This window comes from Bombina bombina, chromosome 2, assembly GCF_027579735.1.
Source record: "Bombina bombina isolate aBomBom1 chromosome 2, aBomBom1.pri, whole genome shotgun sequence".
Lineage (NCBI taxonomy): Eukaryota > Metazoa > Chordata > Amphibia > Anura > Bombinatoridae > Bombina > Bombina bombina.
The window spans coordinates 940089867-940109281 of NC_069500.1; the positions used below are offsets into that span (position 1 = coordinate 940089867).

Genomic DNA, 19415 nt, shown 5'->3' on the forward strand with positions numbered 1-19415 from the left:
TATGTACAATAAGGAGCTATAAAAAAAACATTACGCAGTCTTGTTTGCTCTACTTACCACTTGCCTTATTTGGAGGAGCCATCCCATCCCATACTTGTTAACTGTAGAACACACAATTAGCCACAGTCATTAAGTTAGCAAACATGGTTTTCTTTTACGGTTCTTATCTCTGCTGAAGCCAATTAAGGGCATATATGTAGCAGGGTTGTTTGTGATGCCCCTTAGAGTTTTAAGACTCGTACTGTTGTACTATGCATGATTAAGCTTTATTTTGTCATTTGAAATAGCTGCTTTTGCCTGTTGAAACCATTATCCATACTGAAAATATGAATACTGCAGTATTTGCTGCATATAAGCTATCGGCTAGGTCACGAGTTTTGTCGGTAAGGCTGTGCGTTGCTAACGCTCCTTTTTTTCTTACCGCTCCCTTTAAACAACGCTGGTATTATCAGTTTTCTTTAAGCCGGCGTTAGCCTCAGAAAAGTGAGCGTTGAGCAAAATTTAGCTCCACATCTCACCTCGATACCAGCTTTGCTTACGGTAGCGGTAATATGGCTAAACGTGCTCGTGCACGATTTCCCCATAGGAAACAATGGGGCTGAGCTGGCTGAAAAAAAAAAAACACCTGCAAATAAGCAGCGTTCAGCTCCTAACGCAGCCCCATTGTTTCCTATGGGGAAAGAAAATTTACGTCTGCACCTAACACCCTAACATGAACCCCGAGTCTAAACACCCCTAATCTTACAATTATTAACCCCTAATCTGCCGCCCCTGCTATCGCTGACATCTGCATTATATTATTAACCCCTAATCTGCCGCTCTGGACACCACCTACATTATACTTATAAACCCCTAATCTGCTGCCCCCCACAACGCCGACACCTACATTTTATTTATTAACCCCTATTCTGCCCCCCCACGTCGCCGCAACTATATTACATTTATTAACCCCTAATCTGCCGCCGCCGCCGCCAACGTCACTGCCACTATAATAAAGTTATTAACCCCTAAACCTAAGTCTAACCCTAACCCCCCCTAACTTAAATATAATTTAAATTAAACAAAATTAATTTAACATAATTAAATAAATGAATCCTATTTAAAACTAAATACTTACCGATAAAATAAACCCTAAGCTAGCTGCAATATAACTAATAGTTACATTTGTATCTATCTTAGGGTTTATTTTTATTTTACAGGCAACTAGGTACAATAGTTATTAAATAGTTATTAACTATTTAATAACTACCTAGCTAAAATACGTACAAAATTAACTGTAAAATAAATCCTTAACTAAGTTACAATTACACCTAACACTACACTATCATTAAACTAATTACCTAAACTACCTACAATTAATTACAATTCAATTAAATAAACTAAATTACGAAAAAAAACCCACTAAATTACAGAAAATAAAAAAAGAATTACAAGAATTTTAAACCAATTACACCTAATCTAATCCCCCTAATAAAATAAAAAAGCCCCCCAAAATAAAAAAAATTCCCTACCCTATACTAAATTACAAATAGCCCTTAAAAGGGCCATTTGCAGGGCATTGCCCCAAATTAATCAGCCCTTTTACCTGTAAAAAAAAAATACAACCCCCCCCCAACATTACAACCCACCACCCACACACCCCTACTCTAAAACCCACCCCATCCCCCCTTAAAAAAACCTAACACTAGCCCCCTGAAGATCACACTACCTTGAGCCGTCTTCACCCAACCGGGCACAAGTGGTCCTCCAGAGGGTCCGAAGTCTTCATCCGATCGGGGCAAAAGAGGTCCTCCAGACGGCAGAAGGCTTCATCCAGGCGGCATCTTCTATCTTCATCCTTCCAGACGGAGCGGGTCCATCTTCAATCCAGCCGACGCGGAGCATCCTCTTCAAACGAAGTCCTAACGAAGAATGAAGGTTCCTTTAAATGACGTCATCCAAGATGGCGTCCCTTGAATTCTGATTGGCTGATAGAATCCTATCAGCCAATCGGAATTAAGGTAGTAAAAATCCTATTGGCTGATATAATCAGCCAATCGGATTGAAGTTTAATGCGATTGGCTGATCCAATCAGCCAATAGGATTGACCTCGCATTCTATTGGCTGTTCCAATTAGCCAATAGAATGCGAGGTCCATCCTATTGGCTGATTGGATCAGCCAATCAGATTGAACTTCAATCCGATAGGCTGATAGCATCAGCCAATAGGATTTTTCCTACCTTAATTTCCGATTGGCTGATAGGATTCTATCAGCCAATCGGAATTCAAGGGACGCCATCTTGGATGACGTCATTTAAAGGAACCTTCATTCTTCATTAGGACTTCGTTTGAAGAGGATGCTCTGCGTCGGCTGGATTGAAGATGGATCCGCTCCGGAAGGATGAAGATAGATGCCGCCTGGATGAAGCCTTCTGCCGTCTGGAGGACCTCTTCTGCCCCGATCGGATGAAGACTTTGGACCCTCTGGAGGACCACTTGTGCTCGGCTGGGTGAAGACGGCTCAAGGTAGGGTGATCTTCAGGGGGTTAGTGTTTTTTTAAGGGGGGATTGGGTGGGTTTTAGAGTAGAGGTGTGTGGGTTGTAATGTTGGGGGGGGTATTGTATTTTTTTTTTTACAGGTAAAAGAGTTTATTACTTCGGGGCAATGCCCCGCAAAAGTCCCTTTTAAAGGCTATTTGTAATTTAGTATAGGGTAGGGAATTTTTTTTATTTTGGGGGGCTTTTTTATTTTATTAGGGGATTAGATGAGGTGTAATTAGTTTAAAATTCTTGTAATTCTTTTTTTATTTTCTGCAATTTAGTGTGTTTTTTCTCGTAATTTAGTTTATTTAATTAAATTGTAATTAATTGTAGGTAGTTTAGGTAATTAGTTTAATGATAGTGTATTGTTAGGTGTAATTTGTAACTTAGGTTAAGATTTATTTTACAGGTAATTTTGTACTTATTTTAGCTAGGTAGTTATTAAATAGTTAATAACTCTTCAATAACAATTCTACCTAGTTAAAATAAATACAAAGTTGCCTGTAAAATAAAAATAAATCATAAGCTAGATACAATGTAACTATTAGTTATATTGTAGCTAGCTTATGGTTTATTTTATCGGTAAGTATTCAGTTTTAAATAGGATTAATTAATTTAATTATGTTACATTAATTTCCTTTAATTTAAATTATATTTAAGTTGGGGGGGGTTAGACTTATTTTTAGGGGTTAATAAATTTATTATAGTAGCGGCGGCGTTGGGGTCGGAAGATTAGGGGTTAATAAATGTAGGTAGGTGCCGGCGACGCTGGGGGGGCAGGTTAGGGGTTAATAAATATAATGTAGGTGTCGGCGATGTTAGGGGCAGCAGATTAGGGGTTCATAGTTATAATGTAGGTGGCGACGATGTCCGGTCGGCAGATTAGGGGTTAAAAAAAATTATTTTAGTGTTGGGGGGGGGGGCTTGGTTTAGGGGTTTAATAGGTAGTTTATGGGTGTTAGTGTACTTTTTAGCACTTTAGTTAAGAGCTTTATGTTCTGGTGTTAGCTTATAAAACTCTTAACTACTGACTTTTAAATGCGGTAGGAGTCTGGACAGGAGAGGCTGTACCGCTCACTTTCTCCAAGACTCATAATACCAGCGTTAGGCAAATCCCATTAAAAAGATAGCATCTGCAATTGACGTAAGGGGATTTGCGGTAGCCTCGAGTCGCGGAAAAAAAGTGAGCGGTACACCTGTACCTGCCTGACTCGTAATGCCAGCGGGCATTAAAAAGCAGCGTTAGGACCCCTTAAGGCTGCTTTTTTACCCTAACGCGAAACTCGTGATCTAGCCGTATATAAACAAAAGGTAGCTACAGAAATCAACCTCCCAGAGGAGGTTGCAAGGGAGAGAAACAGCCCAGTCCATTTAAAGGGACATGAAAGCCAAAGTATTTATTTTGTGATTCAGGCAGAGCATGCAATTTTAAAAAGGTTTTCAATTTACTTCTAGTATCAAATTGAGTTTGTTCTCATGGTATTCTTTGTTGAAGAGATATCTAGATTGGTAGTGTGTGCTTTTCTGGAGCTGTACATCACAGGTAACACTACTGTTATTGCGAATGTATAACATATTTATAAAACTGCTGCCATAGATGTGCATGTTCCTACACCTTCCTGCATGCTTTTCAACAAAGAATACCAGAAGAACAAAATACATTTGATAATAGAAGTAAATTTGAATGTTTTTTACTACACATTAGACTCATCAAAGAAATGTTTTTGGTTTTGTCCCTTTAAAAGGGTGTTCCTGCATCTCTGTTGACTACAATAATCTCTTGCATGCGTCCTTATAACAAATAGTGTAGGCTGTGTGTTTATTTATTTATTTGTCTGTGACTCGTGCTATGAACAGATCTTGCCTTGAATGTGAGTTTTATCAGGGTTTGATTGAGCTCTCTGTACTCAGGTGGTGAAATCCTGAGCTCTCGTCATGTTAACAGCACTTGAAGCCTGGAATTTCCTACAAATGTTTGATCAGCTTTATCTGTAAAAACATCATGTGAATCAATCAGCACAGCTTCTAAAATTAGCAAACGCCAAGATAAAATAGTGTAGGAGACATGTATGTTTTCATATAAATATTTATAGATTGTCATAGAAAGAAGATAGAAGATTTAAAAATTAAAATAAAATTAAGTTCTGGTTTATTCTGCTTATTTCAGGGCATGACAAACCCATTAGCCAGGTAGCCACTGGCTCCTAGAATTTTACCCCTGACTTGTAACTTTTTGAGCTATTCTCCATATATCTAAATACAAATACGCCTGTCTGGCTGCTAAAAATATGTTTGGTTCCTAAATATTTTTATTGGCTCCTAAATGTTAAACAAATTTGTTGACCCTTGGCTTATGTTTGATTATTGTTTAATATTATATACTATATATATAATATATATATATATGTTTATAATATATGTATACATATATATATATATGTATACTAGTCTTAAAGCCCGTGTACACAAGTCAAAATGTGTAAGGCCAGATATGTTGGTAGCTGCCCAACTGACTTCCCCCTCCCTACCCTCTGATCCCCCGATCCACTCGGATCCCCTCTCCCTCATCCCCCCTCACTGCCAACATTTTTTTTTTCTGTAGCGTCCCACCCGCTCCCGCCCCCCTCTAGCGAGGTGCCGCCCACCTCCTAACCCCTCCTAACCCTCCCAACCAACGCTGGTCGTCACAGCCTTTGTGAACATTTTTTTTTTCTGTAGCGTAGCGGTCCCACCTGCTCCCGCTCCCCTCCAGCGAGGTGCCACCCACCGCCCTCCCTCCTAACCCTCCCGGTGCTGGTCGTCACAACATTTGTTTTTCACGTGAATTATCTCCTGCGCAGCAGTCTCTTATCCTTATGGCCAGGTATGTTTGTCTCGCACTGCAGTCTATACTGCGCATGACTGCATCGGACAAACATACCTGGCCTTTTATAATAAAGGATTGACTTACAAGGGGCATTATTCTCTTATAATTGCAGTTTATGCAAATCAAAATCAACCCATCAGGGCTCTCAGCCAATTTTTCTGCTAAATTAATGTCACTTCAGTTTTCATTGCATTATCCAGTCGTCACAGTTGGAGTTTATTTTTATTTTTTAACAAAGACCCAGAATATGTGTTTTGTCACATTTAAAGGGACACTGAACCCATTTTTTTTCTTTAATGATTCAGATAGAGCATGCAATTTTAAGCAACTTTCTAATTTACTACTTTTATCAATAAATATTAATTTATTTATTTATAAATAAATTAATATTTATGTATTAATTTATTTATAATAGAAATGTTATATCTTGATGTAAATTAAATAACTTAAAAGGATATGAAACCACTATTTTTTGTTTCATGATTCATATAGAGCATGCAATTTTAAGCAACTTTCTAATTTACTACTTTTACCAATTTTTTTTTTTTTTATTCGAAAAAGCAGGAATCTAAGTTTAGGAGCCGGACCATTTTTGGTTCAGAACCCTGGGTAGCGCTTGTTGATTGGTGGCTACATTTGTGTTTCATATCCCTTTAATGTACATAACACATTGTATTTGGTGAAACTTTTCAGAAATAAGGAGATAACATACTAAATTAAACTGATGAAAAAGTAAGCTGTTACTATTTCAGGGGCCCGTGCATATGCTTCGCATGTCAGTCCACCCACATTCAAACACTGCGCCCACAACAAGATCCGGTAATGGTTTGTAATTATGATAGAAACTGATTCATCCCTGATGTTGTACACAAGGACTGACGCTCTCTGAGCAGTCACATTGTCTGAATTGGTGTTCTGTTGCATGCACAGCAAATGAACATATGGCTAGTGAAGCAGTAATCATTTTAGCTAGAAGCATTTTTTTCTAATATATTGCAAAAATGCATCTAGGGACACTGAACCCAATTTTTTTCTTTCGTGATTCAGATAGAGCATGCAATTTTAAGCAATTTTATAATTTACTCCTATTATCAATTTTTCTTTGTTCTCTTGCTATCTCTCTTGCTATCTTTATTTGAAAAAGAAGGCATCTAAGCTAAGGAGCCAGACAATTTTTAGTTCAGACCCTGGACAGCACTTGTTTATTGGTGGGTGAATTTATCCACAAATCAGCAAGAACAACCCAGGTTGTTCACCAAAAATGGGCCGGCATCTAAACTTACATTCTTGCTTTTCAAATAAAGATACCAAAAGAATGAAGTGATTTAAAGTGATAGTAAATTCTAGTGTTTGTGAAACGCTAGGATTTACCAATGCAACAAATGAAGGGGACTTTCAGTCATGAAGTATAAAATACTTTATGCTGAAAGTTCCTTTATTTTTCTGTAGCGTTTGCCACTCAGACAGAACGCTATTTTGCATTGAGGTGATCTTAAACAATAGCGTGCTAGCTATCCAGCATAATGTGAGCTGGCCCGCATGGCTATCGGTGAAGAGGAGGTAAACGTCACTTCATTGAAAAAAAGCGTCCTGCCGTGGGCTGCCTGAGGAGCTCAGCGAACGGCAAACGCTACAGACAAATAAAGGAACTAAAAGCATGAAGTATTTAATACTTCATGACTGAAAGTCCCCTTTATTTGCTGCACTGGTAAATCCTAGTGTTTCACAAACGCTAGGACTTACCATCACTTTAAAATCGAAATGCACTCATGCACATTTCAGTAGAAATTATTATGTAGATAATAGAAGTAAATTGGAAAGTTGTTTAACTTTGTATGCTCTATCTGAATCAAAAATCTTAGGTTTCATGTCCTTTAAACCCTGGCAAAGGGATTCAACGTATAGTTAAAATAGTACTGGAGTTTCCAATCGGAAACGGCTTGTGAGCCAATCAGCTGAGCTAGTTGCACAGATGGGTTGTGTACCTAGCGGTGCTGATTGGGTCAGCAGTAGTTTCCGCTTCGTTTATAATTACATGATCTAATGAATGAGAGCGTGCAATTTTTTCAATATAATGGATAGTCCTTTATCCTGCTACATCCATAAAATCATCTGGCAGATGTTGGGAGGTATATTATATTAAAAAAATATGTATAATACTTACTGAAATAGAAATGATGCTTTACATTTACATTTTTGCTTGATTTCCATTAAGCTAAGCAAGGGATTAAAATAATCATGAATAGAAAGCATTTGCCATAGAAAGACAAGAGATACAAATAAATACATTGCAAGGTAAAATCTTTTACCATCTGAAAATTAAGAAAGAAAATATTTTTATTCTGAATACAGAAGTAGTGTATTTATGCATTACCTGAACTAGAGCTATTTTTATTATACATCTTACTTGAAAATAATTCAATTACAATATTCAGCGAGCAGGATTCAGAACAAATCGAATACATTTGCTGCCTTGAACTGTCATATCCAGATTATACTGGAATATGTGATTCTTACTTACTATTCTTTAAAGTGCCATCTCATGGAGGAGAGTGGAATTACAACTGATTTTTTTTTTTTTTTTTATAATTACACCAGTACAATATTTAGTCAATTCAAAAGATATTTGCACTAAATATGAGAAATATAAAATAATAGCAGGAAATGATCTGAGATTGTGCTAATTGTTAATAAAATTATTAATTGATTTCAGACCACAATTACCATTTCTCCAATAATAAAAAAGTCATCTTTTTAAACACACATTACGTTAAACATGTTCTTTATTAACTAAATAAATATTTTTCTAAGTTATGTTTAAAGGGACACTGAACCCAATTTTTTTTCTTTCGTGATTCAGATAGAGCATGCAGTTTTAAGCAACTTTCTAATTTACTCCTATTATCAATTTTTCTTTGTTTTCTTGGTATCTTTGTTTAAAAAAGCAAGTATGTACGCTTACGAGTCTGGCAATCTTTGGTTGAGCACCTAGGTACAGCTTGCTGATTGGTCGCTAAATGTACATACCAATCAGCAAGCGCTATCCAGGGTGCTGAACCAAAAACGGCTCATAAAAAAAAAATTAATAATAGGAGTAAATTAGAATGTTGCTTAAAATTGGTCGCTTTATCAGAATCATTAATGAAAAAAATTGGGGTCAGTATCCATTTAAATCTAAGTTAAACTTTAATGATTCAGACAGAAAATGCAATAAAAAAATCTTTATGATTTACTTCCATTATCAATTTGTGTCAATTGTGTCTTTGAGTGCACAATATCTGAGGCACAAGTTCCAAGTAAGCATTTGCAAGAGGTCATGGTATATTTGTATATGAGTCTGTTATTGTCTGATGGCTGTCACATGATTTATAGGACAGGGGGATTCAGATTGTTTATTCGCATTTTTTTTTAAATTCTGCATTTGTTGAATATGCCATTCTATTGTGTTTTATGCTCTTTTAAGCAATTCACACGAATACTTTAAATAAAAAAAAAAATATTTAACTCACACCATTCAAGAGACTTGTTACCTCAGGATATTTACGGCTTTGTTGGTTAATAGCAATTCATTATTATTTATTTATTATCATTTACATTTAAATTGCTGCTGAATTCCATAGCACTGGATAAATAAATCAATGACGCTGATTCATTGTAAGCAGAGCAAACCATTTAAGGGTTTGGACCAGATTTTGTTGATATTTGCAATAGAAGAAACCGCCAGTCTCATTGTGACCCTTCCAACAAGAATACAATTAGTCCTATACAAAAGAGAGATCTGATTAATCATAAAAGTCTTTCCCAAAGCAGTTCACTATTTACAGCATTGAACATCACTCAAAGATAGCACCTAAATAATACTACAGAGGTTTATATATATTTTCTACATTTCCTTTTGTGTATTGTATTGCTTTTTCTTCTCTGCATTAGTTTGCTGGTAAGTAAATATAATATATGAACATTATTTAACAAGCAATAACATAGTTTTGATTTAAATATCTACAGCAACTGCTTACTAAAACACTAAACATTAAAATGGATTAACCTCTCTTGGTATCTGTTGTTGAAAAGCTGAGATAGGCTCAGAAGAAGCAATGCGCTCTTGGGAGCTAGCTGGTGATTTGTGGCTACAAGCATAGCATATACCTATTGTCATTGGCTCATCAGATGTGTTCAGCTAGGTCCTACCCTAAAAATTGTCATTGTTTAAAAAGATCCCTTTATTACTCATTCCCCAGTTTTGCATAACCAACACTGTTATATTAATATACTTTTCTCCAACATAGGTGTGTCCGGTCCACGGCGTCATCCTTACTTGTGGGATATTCTCCTCCCCAACAGGAAATGGCAAAGAGCCCAGCAAAGCTGGTCACATGATCCCTCCTAGGCTCCGCCTTCCCCAGTCATTCTCTTTGCCGTTGTACAGGCAACATCTCCACGGAAATGGCTTAGAGTTTTTTGGTGTTTAAATGTAGTTTTTATTCTTCAATCAAGAGTTTGTTATTTTAAAAATAGTGCTGGTATGTACTATTTACTCTGAAACAGAAAAGAGATGAAGATTTCTGTTTGTAAGAGGAAAATGATTTTAGCAACCGTTACTAAAATCGATGGCTGTTTCCACACAGGACTGTTGAGAGGGAATTAACTTCAGTTGGGGGAAACAGTGAGCAGACTTTTGCTGCTTGAGGTATGACACATTTCTAACAAGACTTGGTAATGCTGGAAGCTGTCATTTTCCCTATGGGATCCGGTAAGCCATTTTTATTAAATAAGAATAAAGGGCTTCACAAGGGCTTAAAGACTGGTAGACATTTTTCTGGGCTAAAACGATTGATTTATAAGCATTTTTAATAGTTTATAGCTTTGAGGAGTTATTTTATTCTTAGGAATTATGTTAAATAACCGGCAGGCACTGTATTGGACACCTTTTTCACTGGGGGCCTTCTCTAATCATAGGCAGAGCCTCATTTTCGCGCCTCTATTGCGCAGTTGTTTTTGGGAAGCAAGGCATGCAGATGCATGTGTGAGGAGCTCAGATACATAGAAAAAGCTTACTGAAGGCGTCATTTGGTATCGTATTCCCCTCTGGGCTTGGTTGGGTCTCAGCAAAGCAGATACCAGGGACTGTATAGGGGTTAAATATAAAAACGGCTCCGGTTCCGTTATTTTAAGAGTTAAAGCTTTCAAATTTGGTGTGCAATACTTTTAAGGCTTTAAGACACTGTGGTGAAAATTTTGGTGAATTTTGAACAATTCCTTCATACTTTTTCACATTTTCAGTAATAAAGTGTGGTTCAGTTTAAAATTTAAAGTGACAGTAACGGTTTTATTTTAAAACGTTTTTTTGTACTTTGTTATCAACTTTTTGCCTGTTTAACATGTCTGAACTATCAGATAGAATATGTTCTGTATGTGAGGAAGCCAAGGTTCCTTCTCATTTAAATAGATGTGATGTATGTGACACAAAATTTAGAGAAAATGATGCCCAAGATGATTCCTCAAGTGAGGGGAGTAAGCATGGTACTGCATCATCCCCTCCTTCGTCTACGCCAGTCTTGCCCACACAGGAGGCCCCTAGTACATCTGGATCCTTGGGCGCTAGAAATAGTCTCCCAAGGTTATCTTCTGGAATTCAAGGAGCTACCCCCAAGGGGGAGGTTCCACAGGTCTCAATTGTCTTCAGACCACATAAAAAGACAGGCATTCTTACATTGTGTAGAAGACCTGTTAAAAATGGGAGTGATTCATCCTGTTCCATTAGGAGAACAAGGGATGGGATTCTACTCCAATCTGTTCATAGTTCCCAAAAAAGAGGGAACATTCAGACCAATCTTAGATCTCAAGATCCTAAACAAATTTCTCAAGGTTCCATCGTTCAAAATGGAAACCATTCGGACAATTCTTCCTACCATCCAGGAAGGTCAATTCATGACCACGGTGGATTTAAAGGATGCGTATCTACATATTCCTATCCACAAGGAACATCATCGGTTCCTAAGGTTCGCCTTTCTGGACAAGCATTACCAGTTTGTGGCACTTCCATTCGGATTAGCCACTGCTCCAAGAATTTTCACAAAGGTACTAGGGTCCCTTCTAGCGGTGCTAAGACCAAGGGGCATTGCAGTAGTACCTTACTTGGACGACATACTGATTCAAGCGTCGTCTCTACCTCAAGCAAAGGCTCATACGGACATTGTCCTGGCCTTTCTCAGATCTCACGGGTGGAAAGTGAACGTAGAAAAAAGTTCTCTATCTCCTTCAACAAGAGTTCCCTTCTTGGGAACAATAATAGACTCCTTAGAAATGAGGATTTTTCTGACAGAGGCCAGAAAATCAAAACTTCTAAGCGCTTGTCAAGTACTTCATTCTGTTCTTCTTCCTTCCATAGCGCAGTGCATGGAAGTAATAGGTTTGATGGTCGCGGCAATGGACATAGTTCCTTTTGCGCGAATTCATCTAATACCATTACAACTGTGCATGCTCAGTCAGTGGAATGGGGATTATACAGACTTGTCTCCGACGATACAAGTAGATCAGAGGACCAGAGATTCACTCCGTTGGTGGCTGACCCTGGACAACCTGTCACAAGGGATGAGCTTCCGCAGACCAGAGTGGGTCATTGTCACGACCGACGCCAGTCTGGTGGGCTGGGGCGCGGTCTGGGAACCCCTGAAAGCTCAGGGTCTTTGGTCTCGGGAAGAATCTCTTCTCCCGATAAATATTCTGGAACTGAGAGCGATATTCAATGCTCTCAAGGCTTGGCCTCAGCTAGCAAAGGCCAAATTCATACGGTTTCAATCAGACAACATGACGACTGTTGCGTATATCAACCATCAGGGGGGAACAAGGAGTTCCCTGGCGATGGAAGAAGTGACCAAAATAATTCAATGGGCGGAGACTCACTCCTGCCACTTGTCTGCAATCCACATCCCAGGAGTGGAAAATTGGGAAGCGGATTTTCTGAGTCGTCAGACATTTCATCCGGGGGAGTGGGAACTCCATCCAGAAATCTTTGCCCAAATAATTCAATTGTGGGGCATTCCAGGACATGGATCTGATGGCGTCTCGTCAGAACTTCAAGGTTCCTTGCTACGGGTCCAGATCCAGGGATCCCAAGGCGACTCTAGTGGATGCACTAGTAGCACCTTGGAGCTTCAACCTAGCTTATGTGTTCCCACCGTTTCCTCTCATTCCCAGGCTGGTAGCCAGGATCAAACAGGAGAGGGTATCGGTGATCTTGATAGCTCTCCTGCGTGGCCACGCAGGACTTGGTATGCAGATCTGGTGAATATGTCATCGGCTCCACCATGGAGGCTACCTTTGAGACAGGACCTTCTTGTTCAAGGTCCGTTCGAACATCCGAATCTGGCCTCACTCCAACTGACTGCTTGGAGATTGAACGCTTGATTTTATCAAAGCGAGGGTTCTCAGATTCTGTCATTGATACTCTTGTTCAGGCCAGAAAGCCTGTAACTAGAAAAATCTACCATAAAATATGGAAAAAATATATCTGTTGGTGTGAATCTAAAGGATTCCCATGGAACAAGATAAAAATTCCTAAGATTCTATCCTTTCTTCAAGAAGGTTTGGAGAAAGGATTATCTGCAAGTTCTTTGAAGGGACAGATTTCTGCTTTATCTGTTTTACTTCACAAAAATCTGGCGGCTGTGCCAGATGTTCAAGCTTTTGTTCAGGCTCTGGTTAGAATCAAGCCTGTTTACAAACCTTTGACTCCTCCTTGGAGTCTTAATTTAGTTCTTTCAGTTCTTCAGGGGGTTCCGTTTGAACCCCTACATTCTGTTGATATCAAGTTATTATCTTGGAAAGTTTGTTTTTGGTTGCAATTTCTTCTGCTAGAAGAGTTTCAGAGTTATCTGCTCTGCAGTGTTCTCCTCCTTATCTGGTGTTCCATGCAGATAAGGTGGTTTTGCGTACTAAACCTGGTTTTCTTCCGAAAGTTGTTTCTAACAAAAATATTAACCAGGAGATAGTCGTGCCTTCTTTGTGTCCGAATCCAGTTTCAAAGAAGGAACGTTTGTTGCACAATTTGGATGTAGTTCGTGCTCTAAAATTCTATTTAGAGGCTACAAAGGATTTCAGACAAACATCTTCCTTGTTTGTTGTTTATTCTGGTAAAAGGAGAGGTCAAAAAGCAACTTCTACCTCTCTCTCTTTTTGGCTTAAAAGCATCATCAGATTGGCTTATGAGACTGCCGGACGACAGCCTCCTGAAAGAATCACAGCTCATTCCACTAGGGCCGTGGCTTCCACATGGGCCTTCAAGAACGAGGCTTCTGTTGATCAGATATGTAAGGCAGCGACTTGGTCTTCACTGCACACTTTTACTAAATTTTACAAATTTTGATACTTTTGCTTCTTCTGAGGCTATTTTTGGGAGAAAGGTTTGCAAGCTGTGGTGCCTTCCATCTAGGTGACCTGATTTGCTCCCTCCCATCATCCGTGTCCTAAAGCTTTGGTATTGGTTCCCACAAGTAAGGATGACGCCGTGGACCGGACACACCTATGTTGGAGAAAACAGAATTTATGTTTACCTGATAAATTACTTTCTCCAACGTGTGTCCGGTCCACGGCCCGCCCTGGTTTTTTAATCAGGTCTGATGATTTATTTTCTCTAACTACAGTCACCACGGTATCATATGATTTCTCCTATGCAAATATTCCTCCTTTACGTCGGTCGAATGACTGGGAAGGCGGAGCCTAGGAGGGATCATGTGACCAGCTTTGCTGGGCTCTTTGCCATTTCCTGTTGGGGAGGAGAATATCCCACAAGTAAGGATGACGCCGTGGACCGGGACACACCGTTGGAGAAAGTAATTTTATCAGGTAAACATAAATTCTGTTTTTACCTCTGTAATTAGCTTGTATCTAGGCCTCTGCAGACTGCCCCTTATCTCAGTGCTTTTTACAAACTTGCATTTTAGCCAATCAGTGCTGCTTCATAAATAACTCCACGGGAGTGATAAAATGTATGAGATAAGAGGGGGTTTGCAGGGGCTTAGAAAAAGTCAGACATTTTATAGATTTAAAGGTTATAAAGTATATTAATATAACAATGTTGGTTATGCAAAGCTGGGGAATGGGTAGTGAAGGCGTTATCTATCTTTTTAAACAATAAAAACAATTAAGTAGACTGTCCTTTTAACTATGTGTTTAACGCATTTATGGGGGGGGGGTTAAACACATAGTTATATGCAAGCAATACTGCAATAATAGAATGCTATAACACATTAGAGAGTTTTATTTTTGCGCTTCAATATTTGCTCCTGTTTCTCCAACATTGGTGTGTCTGGTCCACGGCGTCATCCTTACTTGTGGGATATTCTCTTCCCCAACAGGAAATGGCAAAGAGTCCCAGCAAAGCTGGTCACATGATCCCTCCTAGGCTCCGCCCACCCCAGTCATTCTCTTTGCCGTTGCACAGGCAACATCTCCACGGAGATGGTTAAGAGTTTTTTGGTGTTTAAATGTAGTTTTAGTCTTCTATCAAGTGTTTGTTATTTTAAAATAGTGCTGGTATGTACTATTTACTCTGAAACAGAAAAGGATGAAGATTTCTGTTTGTAAGAGGAAGATGATTTTAGCAGACAGTAACTAAAATCGATTGCTGTTTCCACACAGGACTGTTGAGATGAAGTAACTTCAGTTGGGGGAAACATGTTAGCAGTCTTTTCTGCTTAAGGTATGACTAGCCATATTTCTAACAAGACCATGTAATGCTGGAAGGCTGTCATTTCCCCCTCATGGGGACCGGTAAGCCATTTTCTTAGTTAAACATAAAAGAATAAAGGGCTTCAAAAAGGGCTTAAAAAACTGGTAGACATTTTTCTGGGCTAAAACGATTGCTTTACTAGGCATATTATGCAGATTCTAACTAATTATTGGTATTATAATCTTGGGGAACGTTTAGAAAAACGGCAGGCACTGTGTTGGACACCTTTTTCAGATGGGGGCCTTTCTAGTTATAGACAGAGCCTCATTCTGGGACCTGTATAGGGGTTAAATGTAAAAACTGCTCCGGTTCCGTTAATTTAAGGGGTTAAAGCTCTGAAAATTTGGTGTGCAATACTTTTAATGCTTTAAGGACACTGTGGTGAAATTTTGGTGAATTTTGAACAATTCCTTCATACTTTTTCACATATTCAGTAATAAAGTGTTTTCAGTTTGAAATTTAAAGTGACAGTAACGGTTTTATTTTAAAACGTTTTTTTGTGCTTTGTTGACAAGTTTAAGCCTGTTTAACATGTCTGTACCATCAGATAAGCTATGTTCTATATGTATGAAAGCCAATGTGTCTCCCCATTTAAATTTATGTGATAATTGTGCCATAGTGTCCAAACAAAGTAAGGACAGTAATGCCACAGATAATGATATTGCCCAAGATGATTCCTCAAATGAGGGGAGTAAACATGATACTACATCATCCCCTACTGTGTCTACACCAGTTATGCCCACACAGGAGGCCCCTAGTACATCTAGTGCGCCAATACTTATTACCATGCAACAATTAACGGCTGTAATGGATAACTCCATAGCAAATCTTTTATCCAAAATGCCTACTTATCAGAGAAAGCGCGATTGCTCTGTTTTAAACACTGAAGAGCAAGAGGACGCTGATGATAACTGTTCTGACATACCCTCACACCAATCTCAAGGGGCCATGAGGGAGGTTTTGTCTGATGGAGAAATTTCAGATTCAGGAAAAATTTCTCATCAAGCTGAACCTGATGTTGTGACATTTAAATTTAAATTAGAACATCTCCGCGCACTGCTTAAGGAGGTGTTATCTACTCTGGATGATTGTGACAATTTGGTCATTCCAGAGAAATTATGTAAGATGGACAAGTTCCTAGAGGTTCCGGTGCCTCCCCGACGCTTTTCCTATACCCAAGCGGGTGGGCGGACATAGTAAATAAAGAGTGGGAAAGGCCCGGCATACCTTTTGTTCCCCCCCCTATATTTAAGAAATTATTTCCTATAGTCGGACCCCAGAAAGGACTTATGGCAGACAGTCCCCAAGGTCGAGGGGGGCGGTTTCTACTCTAAACAAACGCACTACTATTCCTATCGAAGATAGTTGTGCTTTCAAAGATCCTATGGATAAGAAATTAGAGGGTTTGCTTAAAAAGATTTTTGTACAGCAAGGTTACCTTCTACAACCAATTTCATGCATTGTTCCTGTCACTACGGCAGCGTGTTTCTGGTTCGAGGAACTAGAAAAATCGCTCAGTAAAGAATCTTCGTATGAGGAGGTTATGGACAGAGTTCAAGCACTTAAATTGGCTAACTCTTTTGTTTTAGATGCCGCTTTGCAATTAGCTAGATTAGCGGCGAAAAATTCAGGGTTTGCTGTCGTGAGCGCGCAGAGCGCTTTGGCTAAAGTCTTGGTCAGCGGATGTGTCTTCCAAGACAAAATTGCTTAACATTCCTTTCAAAGGTAAAACATTATTTGGACCTGATTTGAAAGAGATTATTTCAGACATCACTGGGGGAAAGGGCCACGCCCTCCCACAGGATAGGTCTTTTAAGGCTAATAATAAGCCTAATTTTCGTCCCTTTCGCAGAAACGGACCAGTCTCTAATTCTGTATCCTCTAAGCAAGAGGGTAATACTTCACAACCCCAAACCAGCCTGGGAAACCAATGCAAGGCTGGAACAAGGGTAAGCAGGCCAAGAAGCCTACCACTGCTACCAAAACAGCATGAAGGGATAGCCCCCGATCCGGGACCGGATCTAGTGGGGGGCAGACTTTCTCTCTTTGCTCAGGCTTGGGGCAAGAGATGTTCAGGATCCTTGGGCGCTAGAAATAGTTTCTCAAGGTTATCTCCTGGAATTCAAGGAACTACCCCCAAGGGGAAGGTTCCACAGGTCTCAATTATCTTCAAACCAAATAAAGAGACAGGCATTCTTACATTGTGTAGAAGACCTGTTAAAGATGGGAGTGATACATCCAGTTCCAATAAGAGAACAAGGAATGGGATTTTATTCCAATCTGTTCATAGTTCCCAAAAAAAGAGGGAACATTCAGACCAATTTTGGATCTAAAGTACCTAAACAAAATTTCTCAGGGTACCATCGTTCAAAATGGAAACTATTCGAACGATCCTACCTACTATCCAGGAAAATCAATTTATGACTACCGTGGATTTAAAGGATGCGTACCTACATATTCCTATCCACAAGGAACATCATCAGTTCCTAAGGTTCGCTTTTCTGGACAAGCATTACCAGTTTGTGGCACTTCCATTCGGATTAGCCACTGCTCCAAGGATTTTCACAAAGGTACTAGGGTCCCTTCTAGCGGTTCTAAGACCAAGGGGCATTGCAGTAGTACCTTACTTGGACGACATCCTGATTCAAGCGTCGTCCCTGTCAAAAGCAAAGGCTCATACGGACATCGTCCTAGCCTTTCTCAGATCTCACGGATGAAGGTGAACAAAGAAAAAAGTTCTCTGTCCCCGTCAACAAGAGTTCCCTTCTTGGGAACAATAATAGATTCCTTAGAAATGAGATTTTTTCTGACAGAGGTCAGAAAATCAAAACTTCTAAGCTCTTGTCAAGTACTTCATTCTGTTCCTCGTCCTTCCATAGCGCAGTGCATGGAAGTAATAGGATTGATGGTTGCAACAATGGACATAGTTCCTTTTGCACGAATTCATCTAAGACCATTACAACTGTGCATGCTCAGACAGTGGAATGGGGATTATACAGACTTGTCTCCGACGATTCAAGTAGATCAAAAGACCAGAGATTCACTCCGTTGGTGGCTGACCCTGGACAATCTGTCACAGGGAATGAGCTTCCGCAGACCAGAGTGGGTCATTGTCACGACCGACGCCAGCCTAGTGGGCTGGGGCGCGGTCTGGGAATCCCTGAAAGCTCAGGGTCTATGGTCTCGGGAAGAGTCTCTTCTCCCGATAAACATACTGGAACTGAGAGCGATATTCAATGCTCTCAGAAGCTTGGCCTCAACTAGTAAAGGCCAAATTCCATAAGGTTTCAGTCAGACAACATGACGACCGTTGCATATATCAATCATCAGGGGGGAACAATGAGTTCCCTGGCGATGAAAGAAGTGACCAAGATAATTCAATGGGCGGAGGATCACTCCTGCCACTTGTCCTGCGATCCACATCCCAGGAGTGGAAAATTGGGAAGCGGATTTTCTGAGTCGTCCATCCATTCCATCCGGGTGAGTGGGAACTCCATCCGGAAATCTTTGCCCAAATAACTCAATTATGGGGCATTCCAGACATGGATCTGATGGCGTCTCGTCAGAACTTCAAGGTTCCTTGCTACGGGTCCAGGTCCAGGAATCCCAAGGCGACCCCTAGTAGATGCACTAGTAGCACCTTGGACCTTCAACCTAGCTTATGTATTCCCACCCGTTTCCTCTCATCCCCAGGCTGGTAGCTAGGATCAATCAGGAGAGGGCCTCGATGATCTTGATAGCTCCTGCGTGGCCACGCAGGACTTGGTATGCAGACCTGGTGAATATGTCATCGGCTCCACCATGGAAGCTACCTTTGAGACAGGACCTTCTTGTTCAGGGTCCATTCGAAACATCCGAATCTGGTTTCCCTCCAACTGACGGCTTGGAGATTGAACGCTTGATTTTATCAAAGCGTGGTTTCAGATTCTGTAATAGATACTCTGATTCAGGCTAGAAAAGCCTGTAACTAGAAAAATTTACCATAAAATAAGGAAAAAATATATCTGTTGGTGTGAATCTAAAGGATTCCCATGGAACAAGATAAAAATTCCTAAGATTCTATCCTTTCTACAAGAAGGTTTGGAGAAAGGATTATCTGCAAGTTCTCTGAAGGGACAGATCTCTGCTTTTATCTGTTTTACTTCACAAAAGACTGGCAGCTGTGCCAGATGTTCAAGCATTTTTGTTTCAGGCTCTGGTTAGGATCAAGCCTGTTTACAGACCTTTGACTCCTCCCTGGAGTCTAAATCTAGTTCTTTCAGTTCTTCAAGGGGTTCCGTTTGAACCCTTACATTCCGT

General features: G+C 39.7%; 1 protein-coding gene across 3 annotated transcripts in view; it reads left to right on the plus strand.

Annotated features, from left to right (window-relative positions):
* The window catches only part of SEPTIN11 (septin 11), a 273295-nt gene that overhangs the window by 171111 nt on the left and 82769 nt on the right, over positions 1–19415 (plus strand). The window lies entirely within an intron of this gene.